The sequence below is a fragment of the Pelodiscus sinensis genome, chromosome 1, assembly GCF_052426305.1.
Source record: "Pelodiscus sinensis isolate ZL-2025 chromosome 1, ASM5242630v1, whole genome shotgun sequence".
Taxonomy (NCBI): domain Eukaryota; kingdom Metazoa; phylum Chordata; order Testudines; family Trionychidae; genus Pelodiscus; species Pelodiscus sinensis.
The window spans coordinates 151,265,828-151,289,110 of NC_143052.1; the positions used below are offsets into that span (position 1 = coordinate 151,265,828).

The 23,283-nt window shown below is 47.8% G+C and overlaps 1 protein-coding gene across 10 annotated transcripts in view; it reads left to right on the forward strand.

Annotated features, from left to right (window-relative positions):
• The window catches only part of LSAMP (limbic system associated membrane protein), a 1,541,410-nt gene that overhangs the window by 1,353,111 nt on the left and 165,016 nt on the right, over positions 1-23,283 (forward strand). The gene's annotated exons all lie outside the window — the stretch shown is intronic.

Here is a 23,283-nt window from a genome sequence, read left to right on the forward strand (position 1 = left end):
AAGTCTGAAGCCAAGAAAGCAGGGGAAGAAATGTTTGGAGCAGAGGTTGAATCAGGGTGTATGTGTGTGGAACCACCTACCACTACCACTTTAAAGGTGACATCTTGCTCTCCAGTTAGCATGGTTGTGAAGAAAGCCTTCAGAATGTCTGCTGGAGTCTCTAGACACCCTGCTTTGAGCAATCATATGACTCCCAATGTTCTACTATTCCTTCAGCTGGAACACTCTGCATGTTTTGTCACTGTAACTACCTCTTCCTTCTCTTCCCTTTGGATTCCTTGCTGGTAAGGTCTGTACCAGAGCCATCCGGTCCCAGCTTATGATTATTCATTATCAAAATGTAATCTGTATGGTGCCCTCATTCTCCTTTGGTGTCTTGTGCTCAAGAAGTGACAGAAATGATAAAATGCAGCAGAAACCATGCTGCGGTCTGATGGTTCCCCTCTACAGCTGAGCACAAAGGGGTCAGGGATGTGGAAAATACATTGGTGATCCAGAGGTTTCCAGCTAGTCCATTTATCCCTTTTCTATTAGAAAAATCTCCCTTTATGTCTTTTATCTTTAAAAAGTAGCACAAAAAGTGTCTCATCCTCCTCCTTGCTCCCTCTAGTGGGAGACTGAGGTATCTGTATCCTCCCCAAATACAGCAGCTCTCAGATTAAGTCCTGGTGCAATTTCAATTAAGTCAGTGAATCTCACTCAATTCCTCAGTAGCCCCATGGAGTTACATGAGGGCCCAGCCTGGCCCCATAGGGGACTAGTATGGAACGATCTGTGTTTAAACCAGCATGTTTTCAGTCAAAGGTTAAGCAGGTGGAAGGACCTGTTGAGTTTTCAAACAGCAGTAGTGATTGGGAGATCTCCATTCGCACTCAATTCCCTGATGTTTGATTGAATAATGTCCGTTATTCCCATTCTGAGCTTTCCACCCTAACACCACCGAAAACAGGGATTTCTGTTTCCCCTGCATTCCAATATGATTTAATGCACCAGCTCAGTCCTGTGGCTTCAACATTTTTTTAAATGAGCTTGAAATATCAAGGGTTTCTTTCCCTCCCCACACGGCCTTTATTCCATTTTTATTGTGTTTGATTTGACTTTTCTGAACCTGCAGTTGTTGCCGCTGGAAAAAGTGCCCCTCATGTTTTGTGTGTGCATTCCCCATGGTAGTATCACTGTATTGGTCTATCTGGAGGAGCTGGCAGGTCAATTTCAACCCATCTGTGTGAGATCACACAGTTAAGCACATTAAACCCCAGGGTAGGGAGAGCTCTCCTTCAGCAGCAGAAGCAAGTTGAGGATGGAAAGATACCGCGGAGCTGCTGTCCAGCCAGTGGCAGAAGCCACAGATGGATGGGCAAGAGAGACATAGCTAGGAAATATGATCACAGGCAGAAAGACAGACAAGCCAGCCAAGAGCCTGGTCGATATAAACAGCCTGTTTCACCAGCTGTCGGGGGGATAATAATGAGTGAGCACACACCAAAGTGATCAGTAAGTCAGCCAGGAAGCTCAGTCAATGCCGGGGTCCTACCTGTTTACCTACAAGCTGCGAACTAACTCTCTGCCAAGTTCCCAAGTGGAGAGAACAGCATGGTTGGATGGGAACCTATGAGCCAAGCAACAGTTCAGGGGGAACTCCGGTCACATTCCCAACTGGCCCACATTGGCATAACTCCATCGGGCTCAGTGATTTATTCTAGCTGGGAATCTGACCCCCCTGGTAATCGGAGAAGAGAGAGAGAGAGTGATCTGAGGAGGCTCAGGAATAAAGCCCAGAAGGAAACCATGAGTTTGTGCACAATTTCTCTTGTTGCTGTGCAAGGTAAACGGCTCCCCCAGCTTTCACAGCCTCAGTAACTTTTTTCCCCTTTGGAAAGACACAGCATCATGCCTCACTATGGTTCCAAAGAGGCTGTCTGGGTAGTGGGAGCTTCCCTAATTCACATGCTTCTAATTGAGCCTTTATTTCAAACAGGACTAAGTAGATAGTCCCAGGATTACACACTGTAATTATAGAATGGAAAAATTACTCTAGATTCACTGAGTTCTCTGGTTCTGAGGTGATTGGCTGCCCCTGCATTAGTGAGATGCTGGCCCTCAGTCTGAAGGGATGTGATGTTCTTATAAGTAGGGCCCTGTGGGTCAGGAGTCCTGGCTTCTATTCTTGGCTCTGTGTGACCATAGGTCAGTTGCATTGCTCCCTGTGCCACTGCTTCACTTCCCTTACCTCCCAGAATGTCATTAGAATTAATTCATTTATATTTGTAAAGCACTTTTACACCCCCAGCTGGGCATAGTACGCCTAAGTCAGTGTGACATGCAGTCACCCTGTCACCTTGGCTGTGGCCGGGCTGCGGTGTTCTCGGCTGAGCTGAATGAGAGCTTCTTGCTTACTATCACTTTTGTTTTTATCGGCGTTGCACATGTGTGCCAACACAAGAGCCCCATGTCCCATTGCAGTGTTCTTCCAGCTAGCCTCACCTCTCCTGCCCCAGTCACTTCTTCTGCATAGTGGGCAGTCAGAAAGCTTTTGGGGGAATCTAGGATCTCAGGTCTTGGCATTCTGGCTGGAGGGATGGCCCCAGAGAGTATTCTGGGATGTGGAAATCTGTATATAGTCCACTGAAGTCATCTGTCAGCCAATAGCTTTTCTACACAGTTGCTAAATCATGTTGGAGCATATTTAGCATATCAGATATTGCTGTGGTCCTAACTAACACATCTTGTCCTAGACCCTAGACCAAACTAAGGCTGGGGAAAATGTATTTCATATACCACAAAGTAGCCATTTCTTGCACTGGTGAGATTGACCAGGAACTTCTCTGAGCAAGTGCTAGGGCAGCTAACATCTGAATGTCTTCCATTAGCTGTGAAAGAGATGGATTTAGCAGATTAACAGACTGGTCTGTACCCTAAGTCCCACAGCTGTAATATGCCTACTTAGGGGGAGGAGCAGTGCATGGAGGGCACCTGCTTCCACTATCAGTAGTGAGTAAGGGGTAGCTTGGATACCATGCATAGCACTGAAGAGTCCACCCTAGCTCTCCACAGGTGCAGGGAGATTTTGCTGGGGTTGGAAAAATGCATTAAAACTAATTTCAGTCCCATTGAACGTTGTGGTGTGGAAAGTTGTGCCTCATGTTGTTGGGTTTGCATGCTGCACATGCTATCCTGGGGCAGGAAGAAAGGTGAGAAAAAGGAGAGGAAAATACTTAATGAAAATCTAACCATGATGGCTCCCCCTCAGTGGTGATATGAAATTACATGGTGGGTGTGTCGGGCAAGAAGGGGGCAGGTTGTCTTGCACGGATTTGCAATTCAGTGGATGCATTGCTTAAATGTGCTTATGCACTGGGATGAGGGAGGGGCAACAGCTGCAGCAGGAAAAGCAGCTATCAGGAGGGCATGTGTGATATAACAGTCCCCCCACTTTGATCTTGTAGTCTCTTGTAGTCTCTGTCTATCCCAGGCTGCCATGCTGTGCTGCCTCAGAATCTGGCCAGGGTGGGGAGTGCAGTGTAGCAGAAAACCGAACATGGTTTTCTGCTACACTGCACTCCGCACCCTGGCCAGATTCTGAGGCAGCAAAGCATGGCAGCCTGGGATAGACAGAGAGGCATTAATATGCATATTGGCACCTTTTAGGGTTCTCGACTGGAGATGACTCAAACCCCATTGTAAGTTTAAATCAGCCCCAGAGGCTGCTCTGATGTACAGCTTGTGCCTACAGCCACCCATGGGCCATGCCAGCAGCCCAGTGTAGCTCAAACACCAAGAGCCACAGCCACACACGTGCCCATGAGGCAGCGGATGGAGAGCCATTATGCCAGCTTTACTCCACTTGGGCACGGGGCATTGTCAGGGGCTGATTAAACTGGCTGTGCAGCTCTAAAGTAGCTGCAGCAGAACCTAGAATCAGAGTCCGCGTGTGCAATTCACCCACTTTGTGCACTCCTGCTGAATGCCAAGTTGATGAACAAGACTGAGTTTGATTTGTCAGTTGTTCTGCCCCATGCCACCTGAAAGGCTAACAGGTCGTGCTCCAGCCTCAAATACAGTTGCAGGTGTGACAGAGACATCAGGGATTGACACAGCTCTCTAGAGCTGAACACATAAGTCTCTTCTTGAATTAAAGAAGTAGGTTCTGTACCTGGGATTGTAACGGACTCATTTCCTATGTGGATCAGGTATATGGGTAGTAGGGATGTAAGAGTGTAGTCGATTAACCATTTAACTGATAAGCAAAAGCTTACTGGTTATTGCTATAGACTATAAGTATTTCCTTCCCCTCCCCTGCCAGTATATTTTTTAGCAGACTGGCCAGCAGCCTGGGTCAGTCCTGGCTTGCAATGTGTCTAGGACCTACCCCTCCTGCAGCTCTGCATTTAAAGTATATTAGGAGTCAGGCAGGCAGGCAACCCAGCTCAGTTCTGGCTCACGTTGGGTTCAGGAGCTCAGACCTCGCTCCTAGAAAGGGGCTGCTGCCACCCGACACTGCTTCCTCTTTATCAGAGTCAGCAGGAGAGGGCGACAGGCAACCGGACCGCAAGGGGAGCAGAGTTTTAAAATATCTCCCATTGTGGACCAGCTCCAACCAGAGAACCCCATGCAGCTGCCTCTGATACAGAGGCAGCAGCGTGGAGTGGCAGGGGGCTTCTCAAGAGTGGGGCTGGATAGCACTGGCTGCCAGCCCCACCCCCAGAGACTATAGAACAGTCAAGTAACTGATAAGAATTCATGAGGTTAATCAAGTATTCAATTAACTAATATTTAACATCCCTATTGTGTAGGTTGACCATATATCCCATTTTTAAAGGGACAGTCCTGTATTTAAGCCCTCTTTCAGATGTCCTTACTTTTTTATAAAAATGGGCAAATTGTTTATATTTTCTGTCTCTTCCCTCCCATCAGTACTGGTGGTCCTACTGCTGGCTGGATTCTTGCTTGCCAGCCTCCCACCCACCAGCAGTGAGGGAGGGGGGAGGTCAAGTGACTGACAATGGGAGTGTGTGCGCAAGAGTGGTTGTCAGGCAAAGCTCCAGTTTAGAGGTGCCCCTCTCCTGCTGGTCTGTCAGTTGTCAGTACAGTCCCTCTTGTGTGTCAGCACTTGGCCAGCTGACCCCACCCCATCCCAGCCAGTGCTGGCTGCTTTCTGTAGCAGCTGATGAGTGCAGACAGGGGGTAGCCAGTTACATGTCACCACTACTGTGCACCCACCATCCTTTGCACACTTCCCCTCTCGCTGTCCTCTCCATGCTATGTCCATTCACCACTCCACCCCACTACTCCTCCATATGTCCTGTCCTGGGCAAGGTTCATCCTGCTCCCACCACTGTGCATACAGCCAGCCTCTGGTCAGATCCTACAGATCACCCACAGCCTGTCTGGCAGGCTCCTTCCTTCCCCCACTGTCTCTGGCTGGGCTGGCACCCAAGGAGTTCTATCGGTTACATGGTTTAACCACCAGTTTGCTGGCCTGTGCAGTTTAACCATAAATAATAACCAATAAGCAGCAACTTATTGGTTAGCTGGTTAAACTCTTACATCCCTAGTAGCCTTCCTGAGTGGTTTTTCCTTTTCTTTTCAGAAGTGTCAGCCTCTCTCCCAGAAGCAGTGAACTGATAAGAGCCAAGTGATGGGGTAGGCTGAGCTGTTCCAAGGCTCAGCGTGGATGAGGGTGGGAGTGAGACATGAATTAATGTGAATGGTGGAGAGAGAGTGTGTGTGTAAATGGCTGGACTAGGGATGTGTGTGTTGGAACACAAATTGCTTGTGTAGTAACGAAGGAGAGACAGGGCTGGACCAGCAATGAGTGTGTTTGAGTGGAGTGCACACACTTGTATATAGAAGAGACTGGAACAGGAATTGTGTATGTAGTGTGTGTACAGCTGAAGCTGAAACATTTATTGAAAGTAGAGGTGAAGCTGGAAGAGGAATTTCATGTTCAGCTGTGATTTTTTCCATGTAAGCCATTGTTCAGTACCGTTATTAGCAGGCTGCAGTACAAATTGTCCTGTACTGCACGCTCTGCTTTTGTCTGACTACAGGATTTTTACAAGCCCTTTTCTTCTTTGAGAACTGACAGCATAATGGTCCTGCACAATGCCAAATCATCATCTGCACTCTCACTAAGGGAGCTGGGCTTTTATACGAGAGAGGAGGAGATAAAAATGATGCACTCAGGGCTGGACAGCAACAGCTGAACAAGAGAATGAGGAAAACAGACCCAGTTCTGTTTGCCAGGCTATTTTTTCACCTTACCGTTGCTTTTCCTTCGTTTGCTTTCTCCTCTCCACATCACATTCTCAGCCTGTCATTTCAGAACTGCCCAGATTATTGCTGATGGTTTCATTTGCTGAGCATGTTGGGAGTGTGCCAAAATTTTGCAAGAAATAGCAGATAGTTGTCCTAAAAAAACACAACAAAAATCCAGATGTGGAAAGATCTTCTCTCTCTTCTTAGTCAAAGCTACTGTTCTGGCCCAACAGACTCACACACGCCAGCTCACTGCAATGAAGTCTTTGCATGAATAAAGACTGCTGGGCTGAGCCCTGGATTAGTTTGATCTACCTTGAAGAGCTGGAGACTAATTTCATCATTGAATTGGGGGGGGGGGGGAGGAGTGGAGTCCACAGGGCATTGCATAATAGTTTGGGGTCCATAAGAGTGGGACCAGGTTGCAAGATTTGAACATGAATTTAAACTTAAAGTGAGTGATCTCTTTCAAGCTCAGGTACCAAGAGCCAGACATGAGACATGAGCCAAATAAGGGGTCTGTATCCCCTCTGCAACATGAAGCACATGGGAGCTGCTACTGTGACCCCCACCAAGCTGCTATTTGGGGACCTTCTTAGGGGGACAATGATTGTGGATACTCTATTCCTTCCTGCCCACTCACCTCCACGTGTGTGTGTACACGCAAATGTTGCAAAAGCTACTCTATCCCTTAGGCGGAAGTTGCTGCTAAAAAGCATCTCTGCTGCCACTCTCTGAATTGGGGGGTAGATTCTTCCCCACCCTGCACATCCTTGTGGAGGATCTGGTTATCCCAATACATGATGTGCATGGCAGGCTATCGGAATGGCTCGATCAGTTTCCTTTTTTGGGATAAACTCCATGTGGTAACCCACTTACGGTTTTGCTAATCATGAGTAATGCAACACACCCAGTCTCATGCCAGTAAAACCTTGATGGTACACACCATTATCATGTGTTCCCATAAAATACATGATCTTGTCTGGTGTTATAAACTGGTTTCAGGGAATGGACTGGTCCTATTTTTTTGCATGCCTACAATTATAAGACCAGTGCCTTCATTATCCTGAGTCTAATTTTACAGGGCTCAGAGGAATTTCCTGCCGGCCAAACTGACTTGAAATAACCTTTCTAGGTATAAAACTGTGACCACTTTAAAGTCCATTATCTTGAGCTCTTCTGGGGCTAGAAATAAATGTAGGACATCTCCGCTACCCCATAGTATGAGGCTTCCATTTTTAGCCCTGCAAAGTCATGATTGGTCAGACTCTAGAGCTGTGATACATAAATTCAAAAACTTGCCTAGCCTGGCCTTGAGCCAGCAGGACATGGGGATGGGGGGAGGGAGGTTATCCTGGTTTGTTTGTTTTGGATTTTTTTGTAGAGGATAAAGGAAATGTGTCTGTGGAAGGCTGATTTAAAAAAGGGGGGGTAAATGTTTGAATCTGCTCATGTTTTCTGTTGTTAAAATGAAACCCTATGGGTAGATTAGTGGGAGGGGCACAGATGATCTTGCCACAGATACATAATCAATTCATTTATTGCATGAATGTGATTGATTTATGACATGGGAGATGGGGGATGTGTGGCCGGGTTCTGTTCTGACGCCACAGTAAATCCAGAGCAACTCCAATGGAGATACTTTGCATTTACACTTTTATGACATCAAAATCTTGGCCATCTGGTATACCTAATCAACACTGGTAACTGTTTCAAACCTGCCTGTTCTTGCTGGGTAGATGCAGACTGCTCTGAGTGTGTGCACATGTTTGCATTCAGATTCTTCTTCCCCTCATGACAGAAAATGTGCTTCAACCAGGCTAGCTTTAAAAATATTTTTGTTGGAGATTTCTGAATCCACATTGGGTAGAACCCTTTGGTCTTTGTGGACTCAGACCATCATTAGCCCCTTTGTGCATCTTCTGAAAGGCTCAGTTTTAAATTGCCCTTCGTAGGTGTTGTCTTGTCTCTTGAGAGAGGATGGTAGAACCCATAGACTTGGTAGGCCCATTGCTTTGGCATTGACTTGCTATTACATGACTTTGTGATATATGATACTAAACTGTGTGTCTGTTATCAAAGCATGAGAAAAATTCAGTGTCCTGGCTGCAGGTGTTAGTTACTTCTGAGTAATATTTTCTCTAAGATCTCAGCAGACAGTCCCTTTGTACTTGCAGGATCTACACATGTCCTTAGAAAAGTGACTAAAGGACCCAAGAGTAGTCCTAAATTTTCCCTTTCTCTTAGGAGGATCATACTCCCTCTTTGCCACAAAAATTTGAGTCCCTGAAAGTCTCTATTGCTGGGCTTTCTGTTCCTCTTGGTTTGTTTCTGAGATTTGAGATTAATAACTCTGTTTCTTAACTGTCACTTAAGGAATAATTCAGTAGGTGAGCTATAAAATGACTCCATCATTGTCTGTCTAATCTCCCTAGATCCCAAGTCTGTCCATCCATCCTCATCCCTCAGTCTGTTCTTGTTCATTCTGTCCAAATGGTTTTGCTAATACACCCATCACCCTCCTTTCTGGACACATAGCACAACACTAAATTGGACCTGAAAAGTACTCTGTGGAGTTACAATGTCCCTATTTGTCTCTCTATTTCGTATGTCCCTCCAGTAGTGGCTAGTATTTAGATGCCACTCTTCAAGTGGCACAAAGCTAGACAGGGATCACCAGTGTAACATTGTGGTAATGAACGCATTCAGAAGAGCTTCAGGTGGTGATCAGTACAAGGAATCTGGCTCAGGTCTCTGGAACCTTTCCTCAGGAACATCTTGCCTGTTGTGCAATTATTTGGCAGTCAAATGGCTTGCAAATAGAGCTTTGCTTTTCTAAATCAATTGCATATAAAGAGCTTTTTAAAAAGTTATTAACAGTGCCCATGTAATCAAGATTACATTTGTCATCATCTGGGGCTTATGTTGACTGCTGCTTTTGGCACAGGCACTAAGATACATTTTCAAAAAGAACAGTAAATGGTCATTTGACCCGTGAAAGGATTTTGGTTGTTTGGCTATTTTTAGGGCTTTTCTAGGTCTCCATTGGTGCAGTCTACTGGTCCCAAGTCTGTTTCATCTGGAGACTTAATTTCAAACACAATTTCTTAGGAAAGGGGGAAGAAGCAGGTTGCTTTTAACCTAATTTCTCGTGGATGTTCGATTACTAGGGTCTGGATCTTCAAAAGGGCTTAGTTGCCATCAGGGCACCTGTCTTAGGGTTCATTCATCACTAGCAGTGCCTCTTCCCGGCATGCACTGGTCATCCAAGGTGTCTTCCCCTCTGCTGTTGTGTTCACTCTAAGGTTTTCAGCTTTCTCTCCGTGCCTTGGCCCTGTGGTCAGGTCACTAAAGTCCTCCCCCTGCTGGGGAATTCACAGTCTGTCCAGACCTGTTGGGTGGTGAATCCAGTACCCTCGCCACTCTCCAGTGGCTGTTAGGGGAACCCCGGGTCTACTCTGTACACTGGGTTCCAGCTCAGGGATCCTGTAACAAACAGTCAAGGTCTCTACATAGTCTTGAACCTTTGTTGCTGTTTCCCTGGGCTTCCTCCTACTCATCTGATTGTTCTCTGGTATTGCCACCCTCCCAAGTCCCTCCACCCAGAGAGCAACAGAAGCCCTCATGCTGCTTTCTGCTCCTGGTTTTTATACTGGCCCCATCTGTTCCTGCCCAGCTGAGCCTGTTTCTAGTTAGTGGCATGCTCGGGCTCCTCCTGCAGGTGCACCCAGTGGCATTAATTGGCCTTTCTGACACCTTAACCCCTTTCAACCTTGTGTGACACAGATGTCCGAGCTGTTCTGTACGATCTAGTTGTGAGTGTCACAAGAGAAGCTGTTGTGTGTTGAGCACTAATGAAAAGATGGCCCCTATTTTAACTGCCAAGCTCTTCTGAAACTCTGGCCATGTGTCTCCAAAAATGCTGTCTGAGTGACAATTTCTGAGGTGCATTAGCAGACTGGGGTGTACAGGTGCAGGGACATGACATACACCACTCTAGCTAAGCAGGGAGATGCAGATAAACACGCTTCCACACCATCTGGTCATAGTCAATCCTTTTGAGGAAGATAAAATGCTCCTACATATTTTGAAGGAATTAATTCTTCACTGTGGAGATAAGTGTGTCTCTGCAAGATTTAGGGATGTGTCTGTCCCATTACGGGTTAATTGTATGGAGGGAATGTAATAGTGAAACGGGCTGTCTCAGTGTGCACGTCCTACAGTAATGGGCACTATTGAAATGTCTAAGATAGATGGAAGACAATATAAAAGTCAGTGCAGAGTTACAGTATGTGTCTGAAACAAAGAGGAACAGCTAGATAAGTGTCCAATCAACTAGCAATAAAGTGGGATGCTTGAAATCATTTCCCAGAGGCTGTAGCAAAGGATCTAAGGAAATGGATGGATATATAGACAGATGACAACAGAGCAGACTGTTCCTAACAAGGGCCAGCAACAGCCCAACCATTAAATGCTTCATCTGGTGAGACCTCTCCCCATAGACTGGAGGCATTAATTTCAGCTCTTCTGTGGTTCATTTCCCACTTGTCTGTCTGTCTGGGGTTTCTCTTTATTAGGCAGCGGACAGTGTTTCCCACCTGGTCCCTTACCCCTCCCCCAGTCCCTGGCTTCTTTCCTCAATAACCACTCATCCCTGATTGGTGTTTAAATCCCTCTGGATGGCCTTGCATGTAAGTGTTGTAGTTGGGGAGGGTCTTCTGCCTGGTTTTCTCCATCATCCACCTCCCCATCTCCTCTTCCTCCCTTCTCTCCCTCACCCAGCCTAATTGCTCCTGCATGCAGTCAAGTGCCTGGCATAATTACTGCAAGCAGAGGGTGGGGGAGCATCCCACAAGGGAGCCAAGCCAGTTAGCATGTTAAACCAACAGGAAAGAGCAATCCACAGCATTCCATGCTTCCACATAAAAAATGGATGCTGTAATATTTTATTCATCAAATTCTTTCCCCCTTCTCTTGTGCTGTTCCACAATCATACTCCAGCTCCTGTCATACTCCTTTCCCTTGTTCGCAGTCATTGTGGGGTTATGATGCAGGTCTCCTTTAGGATGCTTCCTGGCCTCCATTTTTGCATTGGATAGTTGAGCCAGTAGATCTTGATGACTTTTTCCCCACTCTTTCCCCTAGCTCCTTTACCCCACCTTTTGAGCTGTTAGCAGAGATGTTCCTAGCCAACAATGAAGGTTTCAAACAGTCTGGTTTATTCCAATGAGTTTCCATGAAGCGCCATAATTTCATATAGCTCCAGGTCCTGAGGGCAACAAACAGGGATGGTTAGTTACCACAATCATGGCAGGGACCTTAGAAAAAGCTAGAAGGGGGAGAGGGCTATGTTAAAGATATAAACCCCCTGACCATCAACTCAGACTGCAATAAAATCATTGCCATTAAATTCGATAGAGAGAAGGGAGCTCTCCCACTGAGAGAAACCCTGAGCAAATAGGCTTTCAGATGCCCCTAAAAGTCAACCACGTAATGTTCTATCAGGCTAAGTGAGGAGCCCACCCTCGCCTGCGGATATAGCAGCTACTTATCCATGAAGTAAGAGTACAAAGGTAGAGGCTGTCCCTAAGCTACCAAGGACCCATACCAATATAGAATGCAAAGGTTAAAGCGGGACCTGGAAATGAATGGAAGATAATGCAGGCTGGGGAGGAACACATCGGCCATGCTGCTTAGCCTCCTGGTTCCCTATTTTGCTTCTGCATGTTGTGCACTCGCTCTCTCGTCCCATGAGTACTGTCTCTTTCACTTGCTCCCTTTCTCTTGGGGCTTCCCTCTCGGCCCAATTACCAGATCGGAGGTCAATCTGTCCTTTCACATACCCCTGTCCAATACTTTCTGTGCGGATGTGTGGGTGACAGCAGAATCCGGCCCCTCACATTTCACTCTGTTTGAGGGTCCTCTCCATTGTATGTGTGTCTCTCCCACATCCCAGGTTTCTGTCTCCTGCTTTCCACAACTACCCTTAGTGAGCTTTGCATCTTAAAAGGGACTACCCTACCCTTTCTCCCTATTAATCTCTACCAATGACATGACAATGCCAGTATGAGGGTCATGCACACTCAGCGCACCCATTAATAGTCACACCAAACGTCCTGAGCAGACACAGACACACATGACTGTGATTTGTGCTCATTCACATGAAAGGAAAGCAGTCATGAGTGACCTTAGCTACTTTGTGCAGACAGGAATAAGCTAGCAGCTCCACCACGACCAGCTCTCCCACCTCCATGATGGCTGAAATGCTGGCAAGTTCCTCTGGGCCGCATCCAGTATAAAAGCTCTTCTCTTCAGTGTAGGAAACTTTCTCTCATACTGCCTGTGCATGTGTATATACTCATGTACTGTCACCATTTTTAATCTCTGTCCCAAGCATGCAGGGCTGTGCCAAAATCCCCCCCTCACAGGAGCCCATCTGTTAGAGTTGCAGATCCGTTGATGAAGCAGCCTCTCCAAGCCCGTCATCTGCTTAGTGAGCTCAGACCAAATAATGGAGCGCACTGAGCAGCAGATGTGGCTAAGGAGAGAGGAAATGACTGTTTATGTTCCATCCAGAAACTCACCAAAGCCAGTAAAAGGGAGGGGGGGACCCCTTGGGAGTTTAACATTTTTTAGATGGAGGCTTGAGAGCTCCCAGAGCTGGGGCTGGTGCCAAGACGGTATTCTTGACAGGCAGCTCCAATTAAAATAGACCTTTCTTCCTCATCTCTTTATTACGTGGTGGCTGTTAAGAGGCCAAGGTCACCAGCTCCTTTACCACTGTCCCAGGGCCAAGAGATCGTTCAGAGGTGAGAAGAACACAGAATAAATATCCAGAAGAGGAGTGAGTGGTGACAATCCAGATTATAGGAGAGACACATTTTAGTGATTCCTGTTGACAAACAGCCTCTGCTCCCCACTCCTCTGATGGAAGAGCTAACAGTTTATTGTCCTGTCTTTTCAAAGAACGCTGGGGTTTGAGGCAGGCTGTGCCTGGCTATTGTAGAGCAGCTGCACTGCTCATTTCCTTGATAGAGGCTGAGCTTATGGAGGTGTGTGGTCCTGCTTACTACCGCTCACATTGCTAGCCAAAGTGGAGTGCAGTCTCTTCTTGTCCAAAAGCAGGCACTGTGAAGAGCAATGCATGGAGTTTGGCAGTGAGAAAGCTGCAGACTGCTCCAGTACCAGCCTTTCCCAGCAGGAAGCACTGGAGGGAGCTGTGCATTGTTGCTTGACTATGCGAAGATCATAGATCTCCCCTACTCCAGTTCCATCAAGTGCTAGCACAAAGTACTGAAGGAGAGCAGCTTGTGGCATTGCTCACCGTGGTCTAAGGAAGATGGTCTAAGCATGGCAGCAACAGAGTAAATAAATCCATAAAACTTCTGCACCCCTGCACAGTTTGTTCAAAAAAAGGCTACCATGTTCCTAAAGAGCATTGTTAGACTGATGGAATCTGATTTGTGCTGGTGAAAGAAAATATAATGTCATATTGAATAACATCATCTATTTCTCTTTGTCGGGATAAATCTCTGAGCATTAGATTTCACTTTGCTTATCCTCCTTTGACACCTTCTTCACAGTGGCATGGGATAAGCTCCCTAACCTCTGCCCTGCTTGGGCGATATGGTTTTATCAGGAACAGATTTCCAAAAGACTTAAGATAATGGGCTAAATCTCCCCACTTAAGAATTTACCAACAGCATATAAAGGGTCTTAAAGGCTTCCAGGAAGATGCCAGGTAAGACTGGATTTGCCCCTGTTCATTGGCCTTATCTTCTAAACTTCATCTGACAGCAGTGTGTTAGCAAGCTGTAAAAGTCGGTGAGACCCATATAGTGCAGTACTAGATTCCTCAAAAAAAGTGACAAAATTGTGGTGTGCAATCAAGAGCAACTGTACTACCTGCTCCAGCTGACCTCATACTAGCTTGTGTGTAGCCAATAGCACTGGTGTGGACCAGTGTGCAACAAATTCACAAGTGCAGAATGAATTCCTCATTAGAAGCCCATAAAACAAAGAGAGGAACAGGGATGCAACGCTCCTTACACAAGACAGCATTGGGAAGTAATCGCTGCACAGGGCATGGCACTGGTTACCAGTGCAAGAGCTGCTGTAGTCTGGATAAGGCAGCAGAGAAGGTGAGTTGGCAGGTGGAGCTCCAGGAGTAAGGAATGGGTAAGTGAAATGGCAGTAAAATGACAGCGTGGGTCACGTTTAGCAATGATGTACTTGATAGCAGAAGAATGTGGAGACCCTGTGTGGAGGGCAAGACAAACCATCCATGGCATGTTATCACACTGTGTGTGATAGCCACATACAAGGAAACTCCCCTGTGGTCATGTATGTATGTAGAACCCACTGCAGCCCAGTTTGCTGCATTGGCCATGTCCAGAGTTTTCCTGGCTATCCTAATCCTGCTCCTTAGAAGGTCCAGGGGATTAGAGAGGCTGTGCATTCAGCAAGCATCCAGTTGATGGTTGAGTTGCTGATTTCACTGTGCAGGTCAATAGCATGGTGACACATCACACACAGAACCTCTAACAATGTGAATGGAGCAACTAGCCTCACATGGAAAGCAAATTCCAGAGACGGGCTGTGCACCAGCAATGCCTGCTAACTGCTGTGGTGTCATTGTGGCCTCATCACTCAGATCAGCCATCCACCACGCAAACCATGTGACCTATAACTACAGCACCATGGAGCAGTGAATGACTGTACCATGTCTGTGCATCAACCAGCATGTGGTCCAGCACCTGTGCAGTACAAGCGATGTGATATGTGCAGAGAGGTAACCAGATGAGCCAGGCACTGTCTTAGGCCATCAGCCACAAGCTCATCATGGAGATCAGAAGACATAAGAGCACATTCTAGTGTGGTGTTTCTCAAAGTCGTCCACGGAACCACTCTGAGAAACTTGCTAACTGGCCGCTCCAGTTTGTTTACTTACAAACGGTTTGTCAGCACCTGCTCACAATGATGAATATGATCAGGACACTAGAACAGTGTGTCTCAAAGTGGTCTGCAGATCCACTCTGAGAAACCTGCTAACTAGCCGCTTCAGTTTGTTTACTTATTGGCTTCTCAGCCCCGAAGCCTCACAGTTCCTGTTGGCTCTGGTTTGCCATTTGTGCCAAGGGACGCCATGAAAAGCAGTGGCTTACCCACGCCGCTTCCTGCAGCTCTCCTTGGCTGCAAACAGCGAAATGAAGCCAATGGAAGCCGTGAGGCTCCGGGGCTGCGGAGACGATAAGTAAACAAACTGGAGCGGCTAGTTAGCAGGTTTCTCAGAGTGGATCTGCAGACCACTTTGAGACACACTGTTCTAGTGTCCTGATCATATTCATCATTGTGAGCAGGTGCTGACATAGGACTTACATGTACTCCTATGCGCCCCTCCCCTCCCCCCCCCCGAACAAGAGCCTGGGACAACTTTCTATGAGACTTTCCATGCACGTTTTAAAATATACTCTGGGAAGGGAACCCTGGGGTGCAGTTTCAGCAACATTTTCATCTACCACACTTCCTTTTCGTTTACATTGCTTTCTCTGTGTGCGGAATGTGAAATCATGTGGCTTAGACCATCCATCATTGGAGCCGTACTCCAGTGTTTGGTATATTGCTCTTCAGTTCTTAGTGCCCAGTTACAATTTCTGCCTATTCACTCAGACAGCTGATGGAAAGAGAAGCCCTGTTCCACGGGGAAGAAAACCAGCTCTGCCTCTCTAGGAGCAGTCATGAGGAAGAAGGCACATATCCTCCTCTTCATCTGCTGCCCCATAAGGAAAGGGGCACTGGTGCATTACATGGTTCTGTTAAGGAAGAACAATAATTAAACTCTCTCTGATGAACATGGTTAATTTCCTATTGTAGTAAGTTGTTGAGACAGCACTTTTTGTCCATTAGCATACTTGCAAGGTTAATGTAGTGTACTTAATAAGATAAATAAAGCTTGTCATGATATTTCAGGCAAACTTTAATGGGTGGAAATTAAACCAAAAAAAATTAGCTTAATGTCTTAACTTTAAGTGGACCAGACAGAATCTTAATTGCTGAGCTGCTGCTGGGTTTTAGGACATCATCTCTTTTCCTCTCAGAAGATGCAATGTAGTGTACTTCATGGGTTAAATGAGGCTGCCATGGCCTCCAAAGTATGGGTAAGGATCACAATGGAGTCTCAAGTGCTACCTTGCTGCTCAGTTACCACATTCACATTGCTAGATGGGAAGAGAAGTGTGAGGGGAGATTTGATAGCAGCTTTTAACTACCTGAAGGGAGGTTCCAAAGAGAAGGGAGAGAGGCTGTTCTTGGTGACAGATGACAGAACAAGGAGCAATGGTCTCAGGTTGCAGTGGGGGAGGTCTAGGTTGGTGTGATGGACAGGAGGAGTGCTGGCCAGCACTCAGTGACTAACGAGTTAAACTCAAGTAGGTAGCACGGGAGTTGGCAGAGAGCCAGAAAACCAATGGGATACAGTTTTGAAATTTGAATTGTGTAAGATACCTTGCCTGTTTTCTTTGTGGGGGAGTTAAGCCAGGAGTTTATAGAATCATAGAACACTAGAACTGGAAGGGCTCTCGAGAAGCCATCAAGTCCAATCCCTTTCCCTCATGGCAAGACCCAGTACCATTGACCATCCCTGATAGATGTCTATGTAACCTGCTCTTAAATATCTCCAGTGATGGAGATTCCACAACCTATTTATTCCAGTGTTTCACCACCCTAACAGTTAGGAACTTTTTCCTAATGTCCAACCTAAACCTCGGCTGCAGTTTAGGCCCTTTGCTTCTTGTTCTATCCTCAGAGGCCAAGGAGAACAATTTTTCTCCCTCCTCCTTGTGACACCCTTTTAGATACCTGAAAACTGCTATCATGTCCCCTCTCAGTCTTCTCCTTTCCAAACTAAACAAGCCCAATTCTTTCAGTCTTCATTCATAGGTCATGTTCTCTAGACCTTTAATCATTCTTGTTGCTCTTCTCTGGACTTTCTCCAATTTCTCTACATCTTTCTTGAAATGTGGTCCCCAGAACTGGACACAATACTCCAATTGAGGCCTAATTAGTGCAGAGTGGAGCAGAAGAATGACTTCTCATATCTTGAAAAAGAACAGCAGGACTCCCATGTCCAGGCAGGACTACCATGAAAAATTCAGGCAGGACTACCATGCCTCCAAGGAATTCAAGGCATGGAAGTGGACTAAACCAGGAAGGGATTGTGAGAAAATAAAGGGGAAATGTGTATTTAGTCATGATCAGGGCATTTTTCTTTGTTTTGTTCTTTTGATTAAGCTTCTTTGTGTGAATCTATGCCTTCCCTCCCCCATTCACTACCTAAGAGCATACCCAGAGATTTTCTCTGTGTTTTAATTTGTTTTACTCAGTTGCTGTGTAACACCTAACAACCAAGTATGTTTTATCAAGTACATCTTTTTTCTTTTGTGTTAATAAAATCACCCCTTTTAAGACCATGATTTGATTTTTGTGTCCTGGAAAGGAAAAGGAGGTCTGTGTGTGTGTGTGCCTAGCCTGACAGGTCATCTATGAGAGATACAGTTTGTTTTCTTTTGTTTGTTTTTTCAAGCTCCCTTGTGGCAGAGGAGCTTGGGGTACCCCTGGGGAAGGAAGTCCAAGTGCTTTCTTCCTCGGTTCAAGAAGAAAGTTTTTTTTCTTTTGTTCCACTTGGTGGTGGCAGCTACCCCCCAAAGTCAGTAAATCTGTGACACTGGTGAGTTTTCGTAAGCAGAGCCTATAGAGGAAAGGTATTTAAGGTCTCTTGCGGGCCCCATCTTCTGTGCTTGGAGTTCCAAAGTGAAGAACAGCCCTGACAGGCCCCGTGCCCCAAACCAGACTGAGGGGGAAACAATCCAGGAGCAGGGATAAAGTCAGCATGCAGGAGGGAGAAGGCAGGAAGGTTGAAATGCAGCACACAGGAAAAGGTGGTAGGAATATAGCAGACTGTGCTGGTACTACACCTTCAGTTAAAGGGTTAGATGGGAGGCAGCAGATGCTAGAAGTTTTAATACTGGCACTTTACACCTTTTTAATGTCCCAGTAAAACCATTACCTTAATGTTTTATTTTCCTCTGAATGTCCAAAGGCAGGAAAATATTTGAAAAAAATCCCCATGTAGGATACTGTGGGCCATGGGATGCAATCACAAACCTGTTTCCTACCTGCCAGCCCTGGGCAAATCTCAGATAATCATTAGCAGAGAGTCCTTCTGTTCTTTGTGTTTTCTTTGCCTGGCCTTTTGCAGGCTGGTTGGTTTTTTATGCTTTTTAATAATGTACACTAAAAGCAGCTGCATCCTCAAATAAATGAGGCCACACTAGTGTGAAGAGAAGATGAGAATTTCCCTGGCTGACAACTCGAGGCTCCTGGTTTTCTAGCGCATACACAGACACCCTCCGTAACAAGGCAACTTTCTCATTATTTCACATTCAGAAGGGGAGAAGGAAGCAGGCCGGTAAACTATAGGCACTTGCTCTATGGTAGATTGACAAATAGATACTACAGGTAGCTAAACACCATAATAGAGGGACAGCAGGAGAGATCAATACAAGTTGGAGGAAATGATCGATATAATAGAGGGACAGAGAGATAGTGGACACAATTGAAAGATGGACAGAAAGATACAATAGAGGGGAGAAGCAATAGATCAAAAGGAAACACAAATCAGGAAAGAGGGTGGAGGGAAATAGATATAATAGACAGATGGAGAAAGAGATACAGTAGAGCAGTGTTTCCCAATTTTATTTGGCTGAGGAACCCTTTTCAGCTTTTCAGAATTTCAAGGAACCCCTAGGTTTGTCAAGGAAAAAAAAAGGGAGGGGAGCAGGAGGAGAGAGGGACCCACCAATTCATGAAAATCACATTCCTTCCCCGAGACACCCCCCACCTCTCTTCTGTGAGGCCTCATCTGCTCTGTTCCCCTCCTCTCCATCATTTGCTATCCCCAGCCCTTATACCTGTCTCGACCTAGTGAGAGTGAGGTGTGGGGTGGGAATGAGGATTTGGGTGTGGGAAGGGGTGAGAAGTACAAGCTCTGGGAGGGAATTTGGATGCAGGAGAAGGGGCTGTTGGCTCGGGGAGGAGGCTCTAGGCTGGGGAGTGTTGGGCTCAGGTGGAAGGTTGGGGTGCTGACCAAGCCAGGGCTTGTGGATGTGAGGGTTTGGGAGTTTGGGCTGGATATGTGAGGGACTCATGTCAAGAAGGTTGTGAGTATGATGGGCTCAGGACACAGATTTGTGATGTGTGGATGGTGCAGGAATGTTGTGGCAGAAGACTGAGGATGTGGGGATGCAGGAGTTTGGGGATGTAAGAGGCTCAGGACAGGGGGTTCCAGTGTATGATAGTCTCAGATTTGGGGTCAGGTGGTGCAGGATTGTTATGATGCTGCAGTGAAATGGGGGTTTGGTCCCAATTGGGGGCTTGTTGGCCAGGCTTCATTTTTAAATAAAATATTATGTCAAACTCAAAAGGTTTTAGCATTGTCTTTATATATGAGAGGGGTGAGGAACCTGTTTTGAGTCAAAGGTCACTGACCCACAGAAAAGTCAGTTGGGGCCACACAAGTGAGATGCAAAAAACAAAAACAAAAAAGCTCCTCCAAAAAACCCCCAAGACTCACTGTTGTGGTCCCAAATGTGCTGGTGGGGGTACGGGACAGAGTGCTAGTGGGTGCTGGGGCTGGGGAGAGGGTGCTGCTGGGTGGAAGGATGCTGGCTCAGGTGGTGGGATGCTGGGGCAAGGTGCTGGGGTCAGGGACATGGTCCTGCTGGGCACTAGGGTGACTGGCAGGGTGCTGGGACAAGGATCAGGGTGCTGCTGAGTCTTGGGGTATGAGGCAAGGTGCTGGGGCCAGGGCGGTGCTAGGGTGGATGGCAGGGCTGCCAAGGAGCGGGATAGGGATAGGGTGCAGGATCTGGGAAGGAGGTGGGGGACGGAAGGGAGCAAGGTCTGGGTGGTAGGCAGGGTGCAGAAGCAGGTTGGGAGTAGGGTGTCTGGCTACGAGGGAGAGTGCAAGGAGCGGACTTGGATAGGAGTTGGACCTTCGTGATCTGGCACCCTCTGGCCCTGACTGGTCCCAGATGAGGAATTTTTGGACCAGGGGAGGTCATTTCAGGGCTCCTGGTTTCCCCCGTCCCCCGTCCCCACTAGGCTTCTTTGCACCTCTATCCCCTGCAACCCAACTGAGCTGCCCACCCCTGCTAGTTCCCTGCACCTCCCCCAAAACCATCCCCCACAATCCAAAGGAGCGCAGCACCAGTTCCCTGCAGCTCCTCACAGCCCAGCTGAGCTGCCCATCTTTTCTGCATGCCCTCCCCCATCCACCTCAGCCCAGCTGAGCCCTGCACTGGTTCCCTGCATGCCTCCCCCACAGCACAGCTGAGCCACTGGTTCCCTGCACCTCCTCCAAGCCCCACAAAACTGCTGAGCCAAGTGCCAATTCCCTGCCCCTCCCTCCCCTTGAGTCTAGCCCCGGTTCCCGGCACCTCCCTCCTCCTGCAGCCAAACTGAGCTCCTCTGGTGCTGGTCCCTCCCCTGCAGGTATCTGCCCTTCTGCTTCACCCCCAGAATCCCTTGGCACCTGCACCTTCCCTTACCCCTGCACCCTCCTGGTGCCTCCCCCTTCCCTCACTTCCCCTGCCCCCTTTTTCCCTGATGCCCACCCCTCACCACCCTCTGCCCCCATTCCCCTCATGCCCCGTGCCCTCACACATGACTTGCTCCATCCCGGCCTTCCTCATGCCCACCCCTTCTTTCAAGCCTTCTCCCAGCACCTCCCCTCACCCCTCTAGCCCCCAATGCCCTTATCCTGTCCCCTCCCAGCATCACCCTCTCCCCCTCCCACTGACACCTCCCCTCCTGCCCTTTCCCTCATTGTCTGCACTTGGCCCCCTGGCATTTGTCTCTCCTCCACCCGTGTCCATTTGGTGCCTTCCCCTTCCCCTCCGCACAAGCACCTTCCTCTCCCAGCCCTTCCCCTTTCCCTCTGCACAATCCCCTCCCCCTCCCTTTCCCTCTCCCTCTCCCGTACCTTCTGCCTTCCACTTTGCAGGGCAGCCAAACTGAGCTCTGAGCTACACACACACACCCCCAACCCCACCCCACAGCCCAACCCAGTCCAGCTCCCTGGACCTCCCCACTCTGCAACTCAGCTGAGCTTAATTTCCCTGCACCTTCCCCCAAACCATGCAGACATGCTGAGCCAGCGCTGATTCCCTGCCTCTGCCTTCCTCCCTCCCTTTGGCTGTGTCTACACTGGCACGATCTTGCGCCAAAATTTGCTGCCTGTCTACGCTGGCCGTGTGTTCTTGCGCAAGTACACTGTCAGTCTCATTTATGAAATCAGGGCTTCTTGCGCAAGAACTACGATGCTCCCGCTCTGGAATAAGCCCTTTTGCGCAACTATTCTTGTGGAAGAGGCCAGTGTAGACTGGCAACATTAATTTCTTGCGGAAGAAAGCCCTATGGCTAAAATGGCCATCGGCACTTTCTTGGGCAAGAGAGCGTCTACACTGCCATAGACGCTCTTGTGCAAAAGCACAGCTCGCACATGGCAGTGTGGATGTGTTCTTGCACAAGAACTCTTGCACAAGATGTTCTTGCGCAAGAAACAACCAGTGTAGACATAGCCTAAGAGTTTCCTCAGATGAGCAAAATGAATTTTGTGTTCTGCACCAGTACTGAGTTCATGTGGCTTGTTTGGATGTGCTACCCAAGTTATTAATAAATATTTTTAAACCTCTACCTTTTCCCTCTGCTGCAATGTCTCCTCCCCTTGCTCCATCAGCTCCCCTGGTGCCTGCTGCACCCCCACTCCGCACCCTCCTCTGCTGTCCTCACTCCTGCTCTTCTCACTGTCCTCAGCCCTCCTGCAATCTCCCCCACTTCACCTGCCCTTCTCTCCTCCAGTAGCCCCATTCTGATCATGTGAGCTACCCCTCCTCACCCCCTCTTCTAACACCTCCCTCTACAAACCTGCCCTGCGTCCCATCCACTGGTTTGAGCGTGCTGCGCAGGGCAGCAGCAGCCAGCAAGGGGGAGCTCAGTGAAGGTTGTGCATGACAGGGCCAGGGCCGGGACAGGGAAGAGACACTCTGGGGCCAGGGTGGGAGGATGTGCGAGGGGGAAGGGGAGTCAGGACCTGCTCCAGCTCCAAATATTGCTGGAGCATGAGCACCACAAGCCCACATAACTCGCCCCCCATGCCTCTGCTGGCCAGCCGGCTTTCTCTCTCTTTTTCAGAGGGGACGGGGGAGCGCCGGCTCCTCGCGGAACCCCTCATTTTGCTCCGCGGAACCCCAGGGTTCCCCGGAGCACCAATTGGGAAACACTGCAGTAGAGGGACAAAGGAATAGATACAGCAAGGAGGATGGACAGATAGGTACAGTGGATGGACAAAGAAATAATAGTTGTTATAGCAAAAAGATGGCCAGATAGAGGGGTGGAGGAATAGGTAGCTACAGCTGGTAGATTGATTTTGTGGTTAGCTATATTGCAGGTCAAACACAAGCGTCACACCCCAGAGCCTCCACGTCATTCCTCTTTCCACCTCCCTGTCAGCCCTCCTGCAGTATCCTGGGCTATGTCTAGACTGCAGGCTTCTTTCGAAAGAGCCTCTTTTGAAAGATCGCGTCTAGACTGCAGGCGGATCTTTCGAAAGAGCAATCCGCTTTTTCAAAAGAGAGCACCCAGCGAGTCTGGATGCTCTCTTTTGAAGAGCCCTTTTTACATTGAAGAACGCCTTCTTTCGAAAGAGGAACTTTCGAAAGAAGGCGTTCTTCCTCGTGAAACGAGGTTTACCGCCATCGAAAGAAAAGCCGCGTTCTTTCGAAATAATTTCGAAAGAACGCGGCTTGAGTCTGGACGCAGGGGAAGTTTTTTCGGGAAAAGGCTACTTTTCCCGAAAAAAACCCTGAGTCTGGACACGGCCCTGGATATTTCAGCCAGAGCCCCATGCAGATTTGGTATTGGTGCAGAAACTCTATCCGCCCCAGGGTGGGACAAGCATCAGGGCAA